Source organism: Engraulis encrasicolus, chromosome 5, assembly GCF_034702125.1.
Source record: "Engraulis encrasicolus isolate BLACKSEA-1 chromosome 5, IST_EnEncr_1.0, whole genome shotgun sequence".
NCBI classification, from domain to species: Eukaryota; Metazoa; Chordata; class Actinopteri; order Clupeiformes; family Engraulidae; genus Engraulis; species Engraulis encrasicolus.
The window spans coordinates 50969672-50987066 of NC_085861.1; positions in this window are offsets into that span (position 1 = coordinate 50969672).

Sequence of the window (17395 nt, forward strand, 5' to 3'; positions counted from 1 at the left end):
ACAACTGGCTAACCCTAACCACGGGCCAGTGCAAAATGAATGGGTGTCAATGGAGTTTTCTACCATTATATTTTTTGTAATTTTTTGTCCTGAAATATTAATATTAAGTTCGAAGCTAGAAATAATAAGACCCCATTTGAGTAGCGTTTCGATTATTTTGCGCCACTAGATTATTATATACTGGGTCACAAAGCCCAATTTTTATGGGGCCAAACCCATAAACATTAGCGCGATGCTAGCGAGTAGGCCAGGTTGAAATCTTCTAACCTGCTGTAAAACTACACACCTGAACGATTTGTCAATACAGCCTATTGTTAAATAACAGTCATAGTGCTTACCAGGAATGTTTTGTTGATGATATTTGTGACTGGAAATCGCAATAGCGGTGTATTTAGCATATGGGTTCCCCTTTCCATTCCATAGGCCTACATTTTCCCACATGAAGAACTGGCCTACGCTCTGTGGCGATATCATGTAGTTCCACCTCCTGCCACAAGGTGTCAGTAACGGTTCATATACCTTTGAGTGATTGGTCGTGACCTCAGATTAAAAGGAACATACCAGGCACTGGCTGTATCGAGTATGTGAGTTCTCCATGACTTGTAGCGAAATTAATAAAAGACATATGTGAGAACAAAACATGGTACCAGGAGTGAACAAACGTAAATGTGAGTGAGTTTCGGTTTTGGAAAGTGAACGATAGCCAAGAAATTCGACGATGGACTTGAGAGAGGTGATGAAACCTCCGGCTCATCTGAAGCTAACGGGGAACGTCGACAGCAATTGGCGCAGTTTTCAGCAGCAGTTTCGGCTCTACATCGAGGCAGTGGGGCTGAACGACAAACCGGACGCAAGAAAGGTAGCGTTATTACTCACTATAGCTGGGCCACAGGCCATTGAAGTGTACAATACCTTCGTGTATGAAGAGGAGGAAGACCAAAGCAAGTTGGACACTGTGTTAGCCAAATTCGAAGCTCATTGCTCTCCTAAGAAAAACGAGACATACGAGAGATATGTATTCCGTTCAAGGCTACAACAGCCTGGAGAAAGTTTTGACAACTTCGTCACGGACCTGAAAATAAAAGCACAGTCATGTAACTTTGGCACTCTCAAGGATTCCATGATAAGGGATCAAATTGTGTTTGGAATTGATGATAAGAAGGTTAGGGAAAGACTGCTAAGAGAGACTGAACTAAAGCTAGACGCAGCAGTGAAGATTGCCCAAGCTAGCGAGCTTAGCAAAAAGCATGTGCGATCGTTCAGTGAAGCAGCACCTAGCAATACAAACCTGCGAGAAACGGCAGAGGTTGGCGCCATATCCAAGCACCACAATGCACGCCGCGGAAATTCCAGTGTGCAGAATTCAGGACAGTTTCAGTGCAAACGGTGCGGCACACAGCATAAGCCCAGAGAATGCCCTGCTTTCGGCAAGCAATGCAGCAATTGCCAGGGCAAGAATCACTTCGCCAAACAGTGTTTTTCAAAACGAAAAGAGAAGCAGAGAGGAAGATCTGTGAATGTCGTGGAAGACACAGAATTAGGTGAAACATTCTTTATTGACGTGGTGAACTGTGATGAACCAAAAGCACAGATAAACGCTGTTAAATCAGACAAATGGATAGCACCACTGCAAATTAATGGGACTGTAGTTACACTGAAGCTAGATACAGGTGCAAAAGCAAACTTGATCAGCATGTCAGATGTGAAGGCAATGAGAGAAAAACCCAAAATACAGAAGAAAACACTCGCACTAAAAGACTACAATGGACAGAGCATTGAGTGCTTAGGCACATGCAAGCTGAAAGTCACAGTCAAAGAGAAAGTGCATCACCTCCTCTTCTCAGTTGTTCCTGAAGGACTCGATTCGCTGCTAGGGGACAAAGCCTGTGAAAACCTGGAGCTTGTGAAAAGAGTGTACCGGATCAACTCCAGCATAACTGACTCACCTGACTCTGCTGACGCGGTCGTTCAGAACTTCTCCGACGTGTTCAGAGGTTTCGGTACGCTGCCATGCACATACAAAATTCAGCTCAAAGACAACGCACAGCCAGTTGTTCATGCCGCAAGAAGAGTTCCACTGGCACTCAGAGACAGCTTGAAAAAAGAGCTGGAGCGGATGACGGCGCTTGGAGTGATTAAGAAAATCGAAGAACTGACGGAGTTGGTCAACTCCATGGCCGCGTAAAGAAAAAGAGTGGAGAGTTGAGGATATGTATGCATCCAAAAGACCTCAACGAAAACATCAAGCGTGAACACCACCAAATACCCGAGCGAGAGGAGATCACCAGCGAGATGGAAGGAGCCAGATACATTTCAAAACTTGATGCGTCACAAGGTTTTTGGCAATTGAGGCTGGATGAGAGCAGTACCAAGATGTGTACGTTCAATACACCCTTTGGACGATACTGTTTTCAGAGGCTACCCTTTGGAATCATATCCGCCTCTGAAATCTTTCATAGGGCAATGGAACACATCATCGAAGGCCTGGATGGAGTAAGAGCCTATGTGGATGACATAATTATATGGGGGTCCACAATCGAGCAGCACAATCAGAGACTGACCAAAGTGCTAGAGCGAATACAAAAAAATGGATTAAAGCTCAACAAAAACAAATGCCAGTTTGCTGCTCAGGAGATCGTGTTCCTTGGAGACAAGCTCTCAGCACAGGGCATACAGCCAGATGATGAAAAGATCAATGCCATACTGAAAATGCCAAGACCCACAGACAAACCAGGTGTCCTACGCGTCATGGGAATGGTAAACTTCATCGGGAAATTCATACCCAATCTGTCAGTGAAAACAACTTACCTGCGAGAGCTCCTCCGCAAAGAAAATAACTTCAACTGGACAGCCAACCACGAGCGCGAGTGGCAAACACTCAAAGATGCCCTCACTGCCACACCCGTGCTGACATTCTTCGACCCAACCAAAAGGATCAAGGTGTCTACAGATGCTTCGAAAGATGGAATCGGTGCAGTACTCCTACAAGCCGAGGGTGAGCACTGGAAACCTGTAGCATATGCGTCCAGGTCAATGACAGAGACTGAGTGCAGATATGCACAAATTGTAGTGGTGTCAACAATGATCGATTCGGCGATCCGAATCGATCCGGGGCATGGACAATCCAGATCCAGATCCGGCAAGTTCCAGAATCAATCCGGCAATTTTTTTAAGTTTCAATTACTTCCATGGATATTTCGGGAGCAAATGAATGTTAAATTAAATAAAAACACTTCAAAACATTGCAAGACTGATACAGACTGATACAGAAAACAGCCAATAAATTGTTGCTCAGTATCTGACTACTTGTATTTCCTCATCATGGCTGAACATTTGCTTTGCGTTCAGTAGAAATGTAATGCATTGCAATGCATTGTAGAATTGAATCGAATCGGGTTGGATCTAATAGAATCGAATCGAATCAAATTGAGAAAGAATGTCTCGGATTAGTGTTTGGCCTTGAAAAGTTTCAGAGCTACGTATATGGCCTACCCACCTTCACAGTTGAGACTGATCATCGTCCACTCGTTGCAGTAATGAAAAAGAACCTGAATGAAATGTCACCGCGGATACAGCGCATGATGATGAAGATGCAGAGGTATGACATTGAACTCATTTACACACCAGGCAAACACCTCATTCTAGCCGACGCACTGTCTAGAGCTACTGTCAAGGGTTGTGCGAGCACGACTGAAGAAAATGTCCAGGTGCACGTCAACATGGTGTCCGCAGCGCTTCCTGTGTCCGACGCCAAGACCCGGCAGATCATAGACGAGACGGCGAAAGATCCAGAGCTGCAGCGTGTGATGGAGAACATGCGGAATGGATGGGCTGCAGGATCCTGTCCACAGTTCTTCGACGTCAGAGGTGAGCTGAGTGTTGTGAATGGACTTGTGCTAAAACAAAACAGAATAGTCATTCCACGCACACTTAGACAAGAAATACTGCAGAGAATACATGAAGGACACTTAGGTGTTGAAAAATGTAAAAGAAGGGCAAGAGACACAGTCTACTGGCCAGGACTTAACAAAGACATTAACAACATGGCAGGCAAATGCGAAACATGCCTAAAATACAGAAACAAACAAACAAAAGAGCCAATGACTGTAACTGATGTGACAACACCATAGCACAAAGTAGGAATGGACTTGTTCCACCTGAAAGGAAAGGACTACTTAGTAGTAATTGACTATTTCTCAAATTACCCTGAGATGGCATTACTCTCAAGTACAACATCCAACTGTGTCATTACACATGCCAAGTCCATCTTCGCCAGGCATGGCATTCCCCATGCCGTAATGAGTGATAACGGGCCCTGCTTTAATAGCAAAGAGTGGCAAGACTTCTCAAAAGCCTATGATTTCCAGCATGTCACATCTAGCCCACTGTATGCACAGTCTAATGGCAAAGCGGAGAAAGGCGTTCACATCCTGAAGCAGCTGTTGAAAAAGACTGCAGACAGCGCTTCCGATCCTTACCTGGCTCTACTGAGCTACAGAGCATCGCCTCTGGAATGCAGACTCTCACCTGCTGAGCTGCTGATGAATAGAAACCTCAGAACAACACTTCCAAGTTGTGAAAAGCAAAAGAAACGCCCAAAGCTGGAACGAAAGCTGAAACATCAGAAAATGAAACAAAAGACTTTCTATGACAGAACAGCAAAGCCGCTACCACCACTGTCCAGGGACGACGCAGTCAGGATTGAAAGTCCTGAAGGATGGACGACGAAAGCCACTGTTCTTCAAGAGGTCGCCCCACAGTCCTACACTGTGAAAACACCAGAAGGACAGATCATCAGGCGAAACCGGCGCAGTCTCCTGAAAACACCAGCAACACCAGAGACTGTTCCAGACCAAGAGCTCAGTCAAACCCAGGCTGAGTCCGAGTCAATCTCAACACATGATGCACACTGCAACACAGACACACACACTGATAATCTAACCAATACTTCTCTTCCAGGTGAAATGCTGATAAGAAGATCTGCAAGAAATATCAAGAAACCTGAGAGACTTGACCTGTAAAAAAAAAAAATGAGTTAATGATACTTACCTTACAGGGAGAAGAGGACATGAAAAAGAAAGTTGATGAGTTAATGTGTTATGTGTTATGGCATTAATGTTTAAGTTTAATTGCAGTAAGTAATTTGCCATTGTGTTTTACGCAACTGAATACCAAGAATGAGTTATGATGTTTGTTGCTACTACTTATAATGAGATAAGTTGTCCATGCAGTTTAATGGAAAAGTTACCTAAGGTAAATGCTGACACTCGTGATGTGTTTAGTTTTTCATGCTTCAGAGAAAGGGGGATGTGGTGATATCGTGTAGTTCCACCTCCTGCCACAAGGTGTCAGTAACGGTTCATATACCTATGAGTGATTGGTTGTGATCTCAGATTAAAAAGAACATACCAGGCACTTGCTGTATCGAGTATGTCAGTTCTCCATGACTTGTAGCGAAATTAATAAAATACATATGTGAGAACAAAACACGCTCGTTACTGCAGTATGCATGCAAAGCTAACCAGTGAGACTGAGCCTTCTCCCTGTTAGAGATTCTCTGTTCATACCTAACTCGCGACGATGGCGTGCGCTCAAAATGACGCCACACGCCCCTGGCGCGGCTGGCGCGGCGCGAGTTCGTGCACCCCACCTGGCGTGCGCCACCAGCGACCATGCAGGTAGGCAGACAAAGCAGGAGTTGCGAAGAGAGGCTACAGCTGTAGGCTACTACAGAATGAATCCTGCATCATTTTGAGGATAGTGTAAAACCAAGTATTTTCAAGAGTGGGTTCTTACTGGAATAACTCACAAACATACGAGCTCGAACTGAAAAGACAATACTTTACTTCTTCATTTCCCAGACTCCCCAAATTACCCAAGTGTCTTCGGATACAATACAAAAGCATCTCTGCCAATCGAACACACAAAGCATCTTGGGACTTGCAGTTAACACAATACACAACAATCACACTTTCAGTTCCTACACTACTTCCCCCCTCTGAAATTAAAACGTCCTCGTTTTATAGTCCTTACAAAAACTAAATTACAGTTTACCAAAATAACCGTTATGTCCTACACATACAAAAAAAAATCAATAATAATCACTATTATGTAATTATAGCACTGTCACGGCCTTGTGCTCTTGAACTCACTTGGAACAGGCTCTGAAACGACAAAAATAACATGCTCAGACAGAAGAAAACACATCACATGTACACATGCAATTAAATGCTGTCCCTATCCAAAACAATCAGATAGCAAGACAAAAGTAAATAGTTTAAACATCTAGGTGTTGTCCCTATAACGTTGAGGAAGACGGACAATACGACCTGATCTGGTTGTCTGCTCGTGAGACGTGTGTCCCTCGGTTGTAGGATTGTCTGCTAGTGTCTCTGGAACACCGACTGGTGATGCAGGGAGCCTTGCCACTGGAACTGGATCCAACGCACGGCCTGGTGTAGCTGGGTGCGCTGGCGTCGCACAACCTGGTGTTGCTGCTGCATTTGGGGCCTGGTCTGGAGCTGCCTGGTGGCTTGCTGGTGTATCTGGTGCACCATCTGGAGGTGCAGGATGGCTGGTGGCTGTATCTGGAAGCATATGGCCGTGATGCTGAAAGGGCTGTGAGCTGTGGCCTTGCTGCTCGATTAGCTTGGTTGTTCTCCGGTGTCGTGGGAGCTGAGTCTTCGGACCAAGGTGAGCGGTAGGGTTTGAGGCGATTATAGTGAACCACTTTAGGCTTTGCCCTTGGGTCGAGTTGGTCTTGGATGTTGTAATCCACCCCAATTTCCCCGGAGTGGGAATCCAAACGCTGTAGCACTTTAAAAGGCCCAGTCCATCTGGGGGACAACTTCTGTCTGGCCAGTGCTGGGAGATTGAGCCACACCAGGTCGCCTGGCTTGTAAGCACTGTGCCTCATGTGGCGATCATAATACTGCTTCTGTCTAGCCCCGGCCACAGCAATGTTGTCTTCCACTATGTTAAAAGCTGAATAAAGTCTTTGTCTGAGAGACGCTCCATATTCACTAGGGCTTCCAGGTGTACCATTAGAAGATGCTGGTAAGTCCCCAAGAATGACATCTGCAGGCAAGCGAGCTTCTCTGCCATGGGTCAAAAAGAAAGGTGTGTGGTGAGTTGAGGTATGCACACTTGTGTTGTATGCGAATTCAACATGGCGTAGGTGATCATCCCATTCACCCCCTTTTGTGTAGAGAAATTTGGCCAGCTGATCCTTAATAGATCGGTTCGCTCGCTCCACCATACCGTCTGACATAGGATGATAAGCAGATGTCCGGGTTTTGTGAACTCCAAGGTGTGCACACAGCTCTTTGACCAGATCCGAGTCAAACTGGCGACCTTGGTCAGTATGGAGACTGTGGGGTACTCCATGCCTGCTGATGTAGTCCTCAAACAAACACTTTGCCACAGTTGTCGCTCTCTGGTCAGGGAGTGCATACAAGTTCATGTACTTTGTAAAATAATCCATCACAACAAGTATGTAACGATTGCCTCTGTGACTGACTGGCAGTTCAGTTAGATCAGCAGCGATTTTTTCAAAAGGCATTGATGTCACTATGTTCTGCATTGGGGCCTGCAGATGTGGGATTGGTGGTCTGCGGGCCTCACAAGCCTTACATTGAAGACTCCACTCTGTGAGATCCCGATTCATGTGTGGCCAGTAACAACGTGGTTCTGCATTTTGAATGATTCTCTTACTGCCAAAGTGACCAGCCAGCGAGTGGCCGTGCAGCATGTTAAATACTTCTTTCCGCAGTTGGTTCGGTATGACCACTTGGAACACAGGGTCACCTGGTGGATGGCGAACTCTGCGGCACAGGATGGAGTCCACCATGACCAGCCTTGGAAATTCTTTCCAGTAGTGGCGTAGTTCGAAGGGCTTTCCTCGTAGTCGTGCAAAAGGGGGTCTGCTGTCCCCGGAAACCCACTCACACACTGCCTGCAAGACTGGATCATGTCTCTGTGCATCGGCCAGAGTGGTTTTCTCCAGGCCGAGACCAAGAAGCTCATCATGTTGGAGGCTCACTGTCACAGGGTGCACTGCCAGTGTTTGAGCTGTAGGTTTTAACGATGTAGTGGTATTGGCCTTCCCAGCAATCTGACTTTGTATTAGGACAGAATCCGCAGCCTTGGAGTTGCTTGCAGTCATGAGTTCATCAGCCCTGCATGGGCGTCGTGACAAGGGGTCAGCATTGCTGTGTTTGAGGCCCTGTTTGTGTTCAATAGTCCAGTCATAACTGTCTATTTCAAGTGCCCACCTTGCTCGCCGTCCTGTGGGATCACAATCCAGGGCCATCTTCCTCAATCCAAGGAGAGGTTTGTGATCTGTAATGATTCGAAATGAATGGCCTGTGAGGTACTGACGGAAGTGCCGTATCGACCACACAATTGCCCAAAGCTCCCGATCAAATGTTGACCACCGTCTCTCTGTTGCCGTGAGGGTATGGCTGCCATAGGCAATTACATGTTCCCTGTTGTTGTCATTTAGCTGTGAGAGCACACATCCAATTGCGAAGTTAGACGCATCAGTGAAAAGCAAAAATTCCTTGGAAAAATCTGGGTAGGCAAGAATGGGGGTGTGCGTAAGGGCATGACGGAGTGTGTCAAAAGCCTTTTGCTCTACCTCAGTCCATGAGTAAGACTTTCCTTTCTGCGTAAGGGCATGTAGAGGTTGCGAAGTCTTTGAAAATTGGTGTATAAATCTTCTGTAATAAGAGCAGAGCCCGAGGAATGCCCTAACTTCAGTAGGATTTTCTGGGACTGGCCAATGAAGTACTTTGTCAATGTTTTTGGGGTCTGGCTTTAACCCTGTGTTAGACACGACATGTCCCAGAAAGGTCACTTGAGGTTGCGCAAAGTCACATTTGGAGGGTTTCAACTTGAGGTTGGCAGTTCTGAGTCGTTCGAACACCTCTTTCAAATGCAGCAGGTGTTCGGTGAAGGTCTTACTGTACACCAATATGTCGTCTAAGTACACCAAACATGTCCTCCAGGACAGGCCCTGTAGTACTAGCTGCATAAGATGCTGAAATGTGGGGGGTGCATTGACTAATCCCATTGGCATTACTTTAAACTGGTAGAGAGCACGGCTAGTTGTGAAGGCTGTTTTTTCCTTGTCCTGCTGGTCAAGCTGAACCTGCCAATAGCCTGAGGACAAATCCATGGTACTGAACATAGAGGCACCACTCAGTGCATCTAGAGTGTCATCTGTTCTGGGAAGAGGGTGAGCATCCTTGACTGTCACTGAGTTTAAACCCCTGTAGTCAACACAGAAACGCCAGCTTCCGTCTTTTTTTCTCACCATAACCACAGGCGCAGCCCATGGACTGTGACTGACCTCGATAATGTCCTTGGCCAGCATGTCTTCCACTTGTGCCTGAATCACAGACTGCATATGAGGAGAGGTACGATAGGCACGCTTTCTGATGGGTGAAGCGGCGTTTGTGTTGATTCTGTGTTGCACCAAATTGGTTCTCCCAAAGTCGGTTGGAGTTTTACTGAATATATCAGAATAAGACAAGAGCAGGGAATTTAATTCAGAAGACTGTGAATCTGAAAGGCTGCCACATTTCACAGCGAATGGTAAGGCTTGTGATGGTGACTATGGTGTAGACACCTGACAAACAGTGGGGGCACTTGTACCGATGTCATTCTCTGTAGGTTGAGTATCTGTGCTGATGTCATCCTCTGTCGTGGGGGTGAACTGACCCAACTGCATACCAGGGTGGAGCTCAATGGGGGAGTTGGTAGGGTTCAGAACCCGGGCAACAGTGAAACCCTCATTTGCCTTTGCCAGGGTGCGGGCTACTGCAAGCCCATTCAAGTCAGTCGGATAAGGCTCTAGAAGGCCACTGTATTCAGCAGGGACAGTCAGGTTAGCAGTAGGAGGTGTAAGTTTGACTGCACAGTGCATTTCACAGTAAGGTGGTATAGTGGTGCACTCTGCAACCAGGGCTGTGCAGCTGTCTGGCACCATGTCTGTTGCGCACAGCAGAGGTAGACTGTGGCTGTGTAGGCGACACACACCTATACCTAGGTCAAGCACAGCGCCCTGCTGCTGAAGGAAATCCCAGCCGAGTATCATGTTCTGACTTACATTCCTAATGACTTGTACCTCATGCTGTAGATGCAGTGGACCTAGGCGCAGTGAAATATTTACGGTGCCTAGGGTGTCCAAACTCTGCCCAGTTACAGATTTTGATAGGATCAGGTTTTTATTGATAGGCCGTCTGTTCAGAGATGGGATGGCCATTCTGACATTCTCACTGATAAATGAAATACTTGAGCCAGTGTCTAACAGAATGTGCATGTCTGTGCCCTCCACTGTACCCCTAATGTAAGCAGTAGCATCATTGCGATGTGAATTCTGTCCACCACAAGGGGGCACCATTGGGTCATGACAAACAGGCACATTGAGTGATCCAACTTCAGGGGCTAGTTGTATACAAGCTGATGAATGCCCACTGCATCAGCTAGTTGTAGTTTTCCTGCCGGTGGTCATCCTGATGCATGTACTCTTGGTGGTGTTGCTGCTCACCACTCCTGTCATCACAGAATGAGACGCGCTTGCGCACTGGGCTTGGGCTGCTGCGATGGCGCATGAGGTCACCACCCTGTCTCGCATAGTGAGGTCTTCGCATGTCATTGTAGTAGTCAGTATGGCGCTCAGGTGAGTATCTGTAGTAGCGGTTGTCTCTTGGTGTCTCTATCCTGTGTGGGGAGTATGCTCTGCCACGACTGCGAGGCTCATAGTAACCCTGATGACGGCTGTCTACCTCATAACGCGCAGGCTGATTATGATATTGGGCCGGGGATGGCTGACGGTAACGGGTAGGTGACAAACCGCCCAGGTAGCAAAGTTTATCTGGCCCATTGTTGGTCCGATCCTTTTTTCGCGAGTGATAACAGTCGGTCCGATTCTGGCTTTGTCCGTGGCCCAATAATGGTCCTACTACCGTATGCCGACAGTGTCGGCTCAGTGTTGGCTCAGTTACTGCATGAGACTGACAGTTATTTTCAGTGTTCTATGAAGTGTTGGCTCAGTTACTGCATGAAGTGACAGTTATTTTCAGTGTTCTATGAAGTGTTGGCTGAGTCACGGTAACCAGTGTTCCAGCCGAGCCGACTCTCAGCCGACATTCTGCCAAGATCGGGCCGACTGTTCTTAACGGTTTTTGCTACCTGGCGCGACCCTGCCGGGCTGGTGTTGAGTATTCAGGGCTTCTGTGCCGTGGGGAAGGGGACCTTGGGGCACGGGAAGGTGAGTATGTGTTGTATTTTTGAGTGGGGGGTTGAGCATTGATTGTGAGTTTCAAGTCAGTTAAATCCTTACTTAAGTGTCTAACTGTGTCTGTAAGGTCTTTCACCACATTGTGGAGAGTTGCAGGATCCTCTGAGATTGTATTGACAGACTGAGCTTTGGCAGAACTGTTGCTTGTGTATGGATTTGGGGGTAGCAGTTTAACAGCTTGACGGGCATGTTCTGCCTGGGTAGCAATGGCCAACGCCTCTTTGAATGTTTTCACTCCTCTCTCGTGGCATTTAATCTGAAGGTCTTGATCCAGACCAGCCAAAAAACGTGTGAGTGTCATATATTCAGAGGCATTTGGTTCGAAATCTGGGAATGCTTCTTTCACTAGTCTACACACATCGGCTGCATACACGTCAATGGCTTCATTCGGCTTTCTACAACGTGAATTAGGAAAAGCCTGAAAAGACGCGATTACGTCCGTTCTGCCAAAAACCTCTTGCAAGTGCTTCTTTGTAGCAGCAAACGAATTTCTTGTGACAGAGGGCAGGTTATCCCACACAATGAAAAGGTCAGGTGGCAATCTGACATACAGTAACATACAGTATGGTGCAGTACAGTAAAGTACAGTAGCATACAGTACAGTAGAGTGTAGTACAGTACATTGCAGTACAGTACAGTAGCATACAGTACGGAGCAATATAGCAAAGTACATTACAGTACAGTAGAGTATAGTACAGTACACTACAGTACAGCACAGCACAGTACAGTAGCATACAGTACGGTGCAGTACAGTACAGTACAGTAGCATACAACAGTAGCCTACGGTGCAGTATAGTAAAGTAAAAGTACAGTAGCATATAGTACGGTGCAGTACAGTACAGTGTGGTATATCACATTACAGTACAGTACAGTACCGTACAGTACAGTATAGTACAGTACAGTACAGTACAGTACAGTATAGCAGAGTACACTACGCCACAGTACAGTACAGTAGTCTTGATGACTTGTAGGCTACTTTGACAGCTGTATCCCTCCAAAGCCAATGGCATTTCCACATGCTGTTGTTTGAAGTTTTTGAAAGACTTGAGTGTGTGAGAGAGGGAAGGCAGGCAGATATGTTTTAAACAAAGGACCACACGCACAAATAAAAAATAACAAGCAATCAATACATTAAGTGGTTAGGTAGCCAACATGTCATCTAAGTTTAAGCACAAAGTAGACCAGAAAACCATTTTGCTAATACATACAATACATAAAATATTAGTCAATATACTGTATGGTGTATTGCACATTGATTATTCATAATTTCCCAAGCATAAAAGCCCCTATCACTCCACAGTACACTTAGTTGAGATATACATATCTGAACACAAATCAATATATATTTTATTTTGTAATGACCTTATAGAGGTAGATAATCCAAGCTGACACATGATATGTACATGTATTATTCACTTGATTGATATGAAAATTGAGCATTTCACTTGGGCTCCTAGGCTTAAATCATTGAGGGGGTCCTAAGGAAGCATCGTGCAAAGTTTCACGCTTTTGTCAGCTCCGTAACAGTAGTGCCCTTTTTGTCCCATAACCGATTCCAATAATATGTATTGTGGCCATCTAGGAAAATGGACGGCCATCTTGGATTTCAAGTGGCCTGCATGCCTTTTCAAAAGAAGTGTGTCTAAGGAGTATCTATGACAATTCCAGTGCTTGTATCACCATTTGAACAGTTGTTTCAGTTGCTAATTCATATCTGCATGGCGGCCATCTTGGAAAATGGCCACCATTTTGTTTTTTCACCTGGATAGCGACCTTTTCTAAAAGAGTAGGGTCTGAAGCACCTCTGAACCAAATGTGATGTTTGTATCACCAAGTGAAAGATTGTTTGAGGTATTTGCTGCACTATTTAGATCTCTAGGCCTACAACTGCTGCATCTGATTCTGCCGGCGATTTCTGCAGTTTCTCTCATGAACAGCAGAGGGCACACTTCCGAAAATGCAAACAAAAGCCTGTAAACGGCGCTTTTGACTATGAATGGCCTGCCACATATTAATGGTTCTCGCGCCAAATGCGCCAAAGTGCGCACGTGAAGTATGCAGAGCTCTTAGACCCACCCTGGTTGCTCAACTTCATCATATGGGCCAGGATTCATTTGTCATGGCCGAGGCTCTTTTGCCAGCAGTAGGCCTACACGCTGTGGCAATCAGGCATGCTGGAGCTGTTACTGCAAGTCTCCTCCCTGACTAAATGTCACGCTACCCAAGCACATCCAAAGTCATTTTCCTTTTTTTCGTCTTACTACTGAGGGCACCAGGAGTAAAGCTCTACACCTAAAAAAAAAGGCATTTTCCTGGTGGACCTGCAGCAGTGGCGGAACCAGACATTTAGTCTTGGGGAGGCAATGGGGTAGCCACGTGAATTTCACAGGGGCATGCTCTTACTCAAAGAAAATAAACACTCAAACACTATAGAATAGATAAAGAGAATGATTTTCTTGGGTTCTTATGACACCCGTCAGTGTTACCAGATTGAGCGGTTTCCGATTGTCATCTATGGGTTAAAAAGGGCTTTGGGCAGGTACGTATTCTGTAGATTTGTGGTCATATAAATCAAGACTTCTGTTTAATTCTGGCAGGATTTTAGTCTTAAGGCGTTCTTTTTAATATTTTTGGGTTGGCAATCATTGGTCACATTTGGCAACCCTACTGTAAGGCACTGTCACTGAATCCCTTCTAAAGTGCACCCTATAACTGCACCCTTAAGTTTTAGGTCTCCTATTATGTGTTTTATGAATCTATTTATTTATCACATGGGCAATAGAGCATTATGGTACTGAAAAATCTTAAATGGCACACAGCTAACTTTTCAAAAGGAAAATGAAATTAGTCTGGACTGAAATAAGCTGGGGCTTTTCTAAGGCTTTTCTTGTTCAGCATGGAAAAGCACACATCTGCTTCTATGAGTCATTACCGTCAGACCATACAACACAGAGAGTTCCCATGCATACCACTGGATAGAGGGGGTTTTAAGCTTTCGAATGGTACCCCATATGCCCAAATTCACGAGGGTGGTGTGTACCGATTTATGTGCTTCCTGTAACGCGAGTGGGCGTGGCCACTGTCCATTTTCTGGGGGAGCACCTGGGGTAGCCAATCAGATTTCAGGGGGGTCAAATGCTACCCTAGCCACCCCTGTAGCTCCGCCCCTGACCTGCAGTCCAAGGGGGCAGTCACATCCACATTCGGCTATTTCATAACGGAACACATCCATGCAGAAGTGGGTCATAAGGTGAAAATCATAAAATATGAGTCAAGTGAATGTAAAGAAAATATTATTATTTTCATTTAAATTACAAGGTATACAACTTTACCACATTCATAAACTCCCATCTTTTGGTGCAGGGACCTTTGCTGCGTAGTCTTCAAATGAGATGTGTGCTGTCTCCCATCCTGCACTTAACTGCAAGTTTTTCTGATCAGGCAAAAAAAAGTATCTTTCTTGGCTTTCCGATTGATGGACCTACTCACAATAAATACTGTATATAGGCCTACACCAGATAACTGGAAAATCAACGAGCTATTCTTGGACATAAATTAATTTTCAGTGTAGAGGATTGTAGTCGGGCCTTGAGTCTCCCAGAGGCATTTTAAAAAGAGAATTACAATGCGACACCTCAGTGGTGATGTACATGTACTTCACCCTCTGACATTCTTTGAAAGGACTGTAGGGGACACTGCTGTCACTAGTGATTGGGACGCTCTCAGACAAGCATCCCCCCTCTTAAGCCTTCAGAGCAGACATCTGCTGTGCTGCCATCCTGTAGCCTGGTGAACCAGCACCACCCGCTGGACGGCAAAATTAGACATCCACATTTAGTCTGGTTTATCAGGCTAGCCATCCTGTAGTCAAGGTCTTTCAGCAGGCTCAAAGCCGCATGTCTCTGGTTTGGCTCTCACTCTCTGACTGATGCAGAACGTGGACTGTTTACGCATGGAAAATTCCTTAAGCTCTGAGAAAAACGTTATCTCCAAATTAGGTTACCTTGTCAATTAAGTGCAGATGTTTTAAGAGCAGATACAATGTGCATTGCCTTTCTATTCTCAGCAGTGGCAACAGTGAGCACACACTTTACATTGATTATGATTTTGATGACAGTTGCCGAACAAGAGCCAGTGGAGGAGCAGGAGCCTCAGTATCCATTATCAAATGATCTAGACGTCAGTTGTCCTCATACAGTCAAGGATGGATTATTGCACAGGCCTACTGGGTCCAGGCCCAGGGGCCCCAAGAGTCAAGAGGGCCCTGAAGCCCAAACCTCCATATTTCAATTTGCATATTGTGTTAAATTCACACTTTTAACAACTGTATTTCAAGAAAACCCCGAACCCAAAAAAATACAAGGTCTCTAACATCTGGTCTAAAACCCTACTTCTTTTTTGTAAATGAGCAACGCCCATAGAGGCCTTTCTTGTTGTCTGGCCCAGGGGCCCATAGAGTCATAATCCATCTCTGCTTACACTGGTTTTGCTGATGAGACCATTTTTACTTGTCCTGACGTGAAGGGTAATCTACTCTGTTTAAGCTCTCTCTGGTAATGAGTAGGTAGATACAATTAATGATTATGAAACTACACAGGCAAGGCAGCGACAATAGTGGCAATTGTATAGCAAATAACATTGGCCGCATCAGAGAGAATAATTGGTGACTCATCTCTGCAGCGCTGAGGTCTTAATCATTCTGAATTGCAACAGCACCAATTACCCACTCAGTCCCAAAGACTCCTGATTAGGGCTTATTGCTTTTCTTGCTCTGTATTAAAGGACAAGCGCACTATTTTTTAACATTAAGCCCCCTTTCTGGGTAGTCTGCAATGTTTTAGAGTCCCCCTCACCATTTTTTTGATGTTTGCTGCTGTCTCCATTAATTGGCTAATATAGTTTTGTCTAACTTGGCTTTACAATGGCCACTATGGGCATGTCCAAATACAAGTATATTTGCAAACGTTCTGTATGCATCTCATTAAGTGGTTTGGGGTGTTCACTGGTATTCCCTAACAAGTTTGGAAGCTAAATGTGGCTTTTGAAAGACGAATATGGCAAATATGGTCATTTTATATTTGCCATTTTGTGAATTAAAGGGAAAAAATGTATTTACAAATTGCTGCATAAAACACGACAGAAGCCATATTTCGCTACAAACATTGTTATGGAATACCACTGAATGCCCCTGAACACTTAGTGAGTTGGACAGTCTTAAAAATAAATGATTAGGGTGATTTTAAAAACATATGGACATGCCCATAAATGGCCATTCTAAAGCCGGTTGAGACAAAATCCAAATTAGCCAAATACCAGAGACAGCAGCAAAGACGAAATAAATGGCGAGGGGGAGAAATCTATCTTTTGTCAAACAGTCATTCAAAGTAGACATGGATAACAGTGCCTGCTAAATAAATCTGGCCTACGCAATGTAATAATGAAACGAACCTATTCAACACTCAAAATAGACACGTCAAATTGGAGGTTTACATGGGGACAGTGTTCAAACCCAAGCCGCCGGCACATTACACCCAAACACCCCCACACACACACCCATCCACCCACGCCCCTCCCAAGTCTCTCACCTCATCAGGCTTTTCTCCTCTATCATTTAATGGATGAGAGCCCACAGTAATGAGAAGCCACATTTTTTGCTAAAATTCTGATCACATACAGGACTGTATCGGCAATTGTAACAATGACTCATCAGTCACTGTATCATACTCATCTAAGGGATAATAAACCCATCAGACAGACAGACAGATAGACAGACATACAGAGCCAGAGCAGCCAGATACACAGTCAATTTTGCAGTGCTGAATTCAAAACTAGAAATGCACTCAGAGAGTGCAGACCTCTGCCAAGGAAGCAGTTTGCTAACATTTGACTTGTTACACCCTTTTCCCCCAAGTCTTTTTTCTTCTTTTAAGGAGTTAGAAACTGGAATGTCAAAATTCGCCTTATCCCGCAATGGTGAAGAACCTTTAAACAATTTCTGAATCCGGATCACCACCAAAATTGAATCACTTGTTCCTGTTGACCATTGGTTACAGTCCCCGGAACAATGTGGGGTTAGGTGCCTTTCTCCAG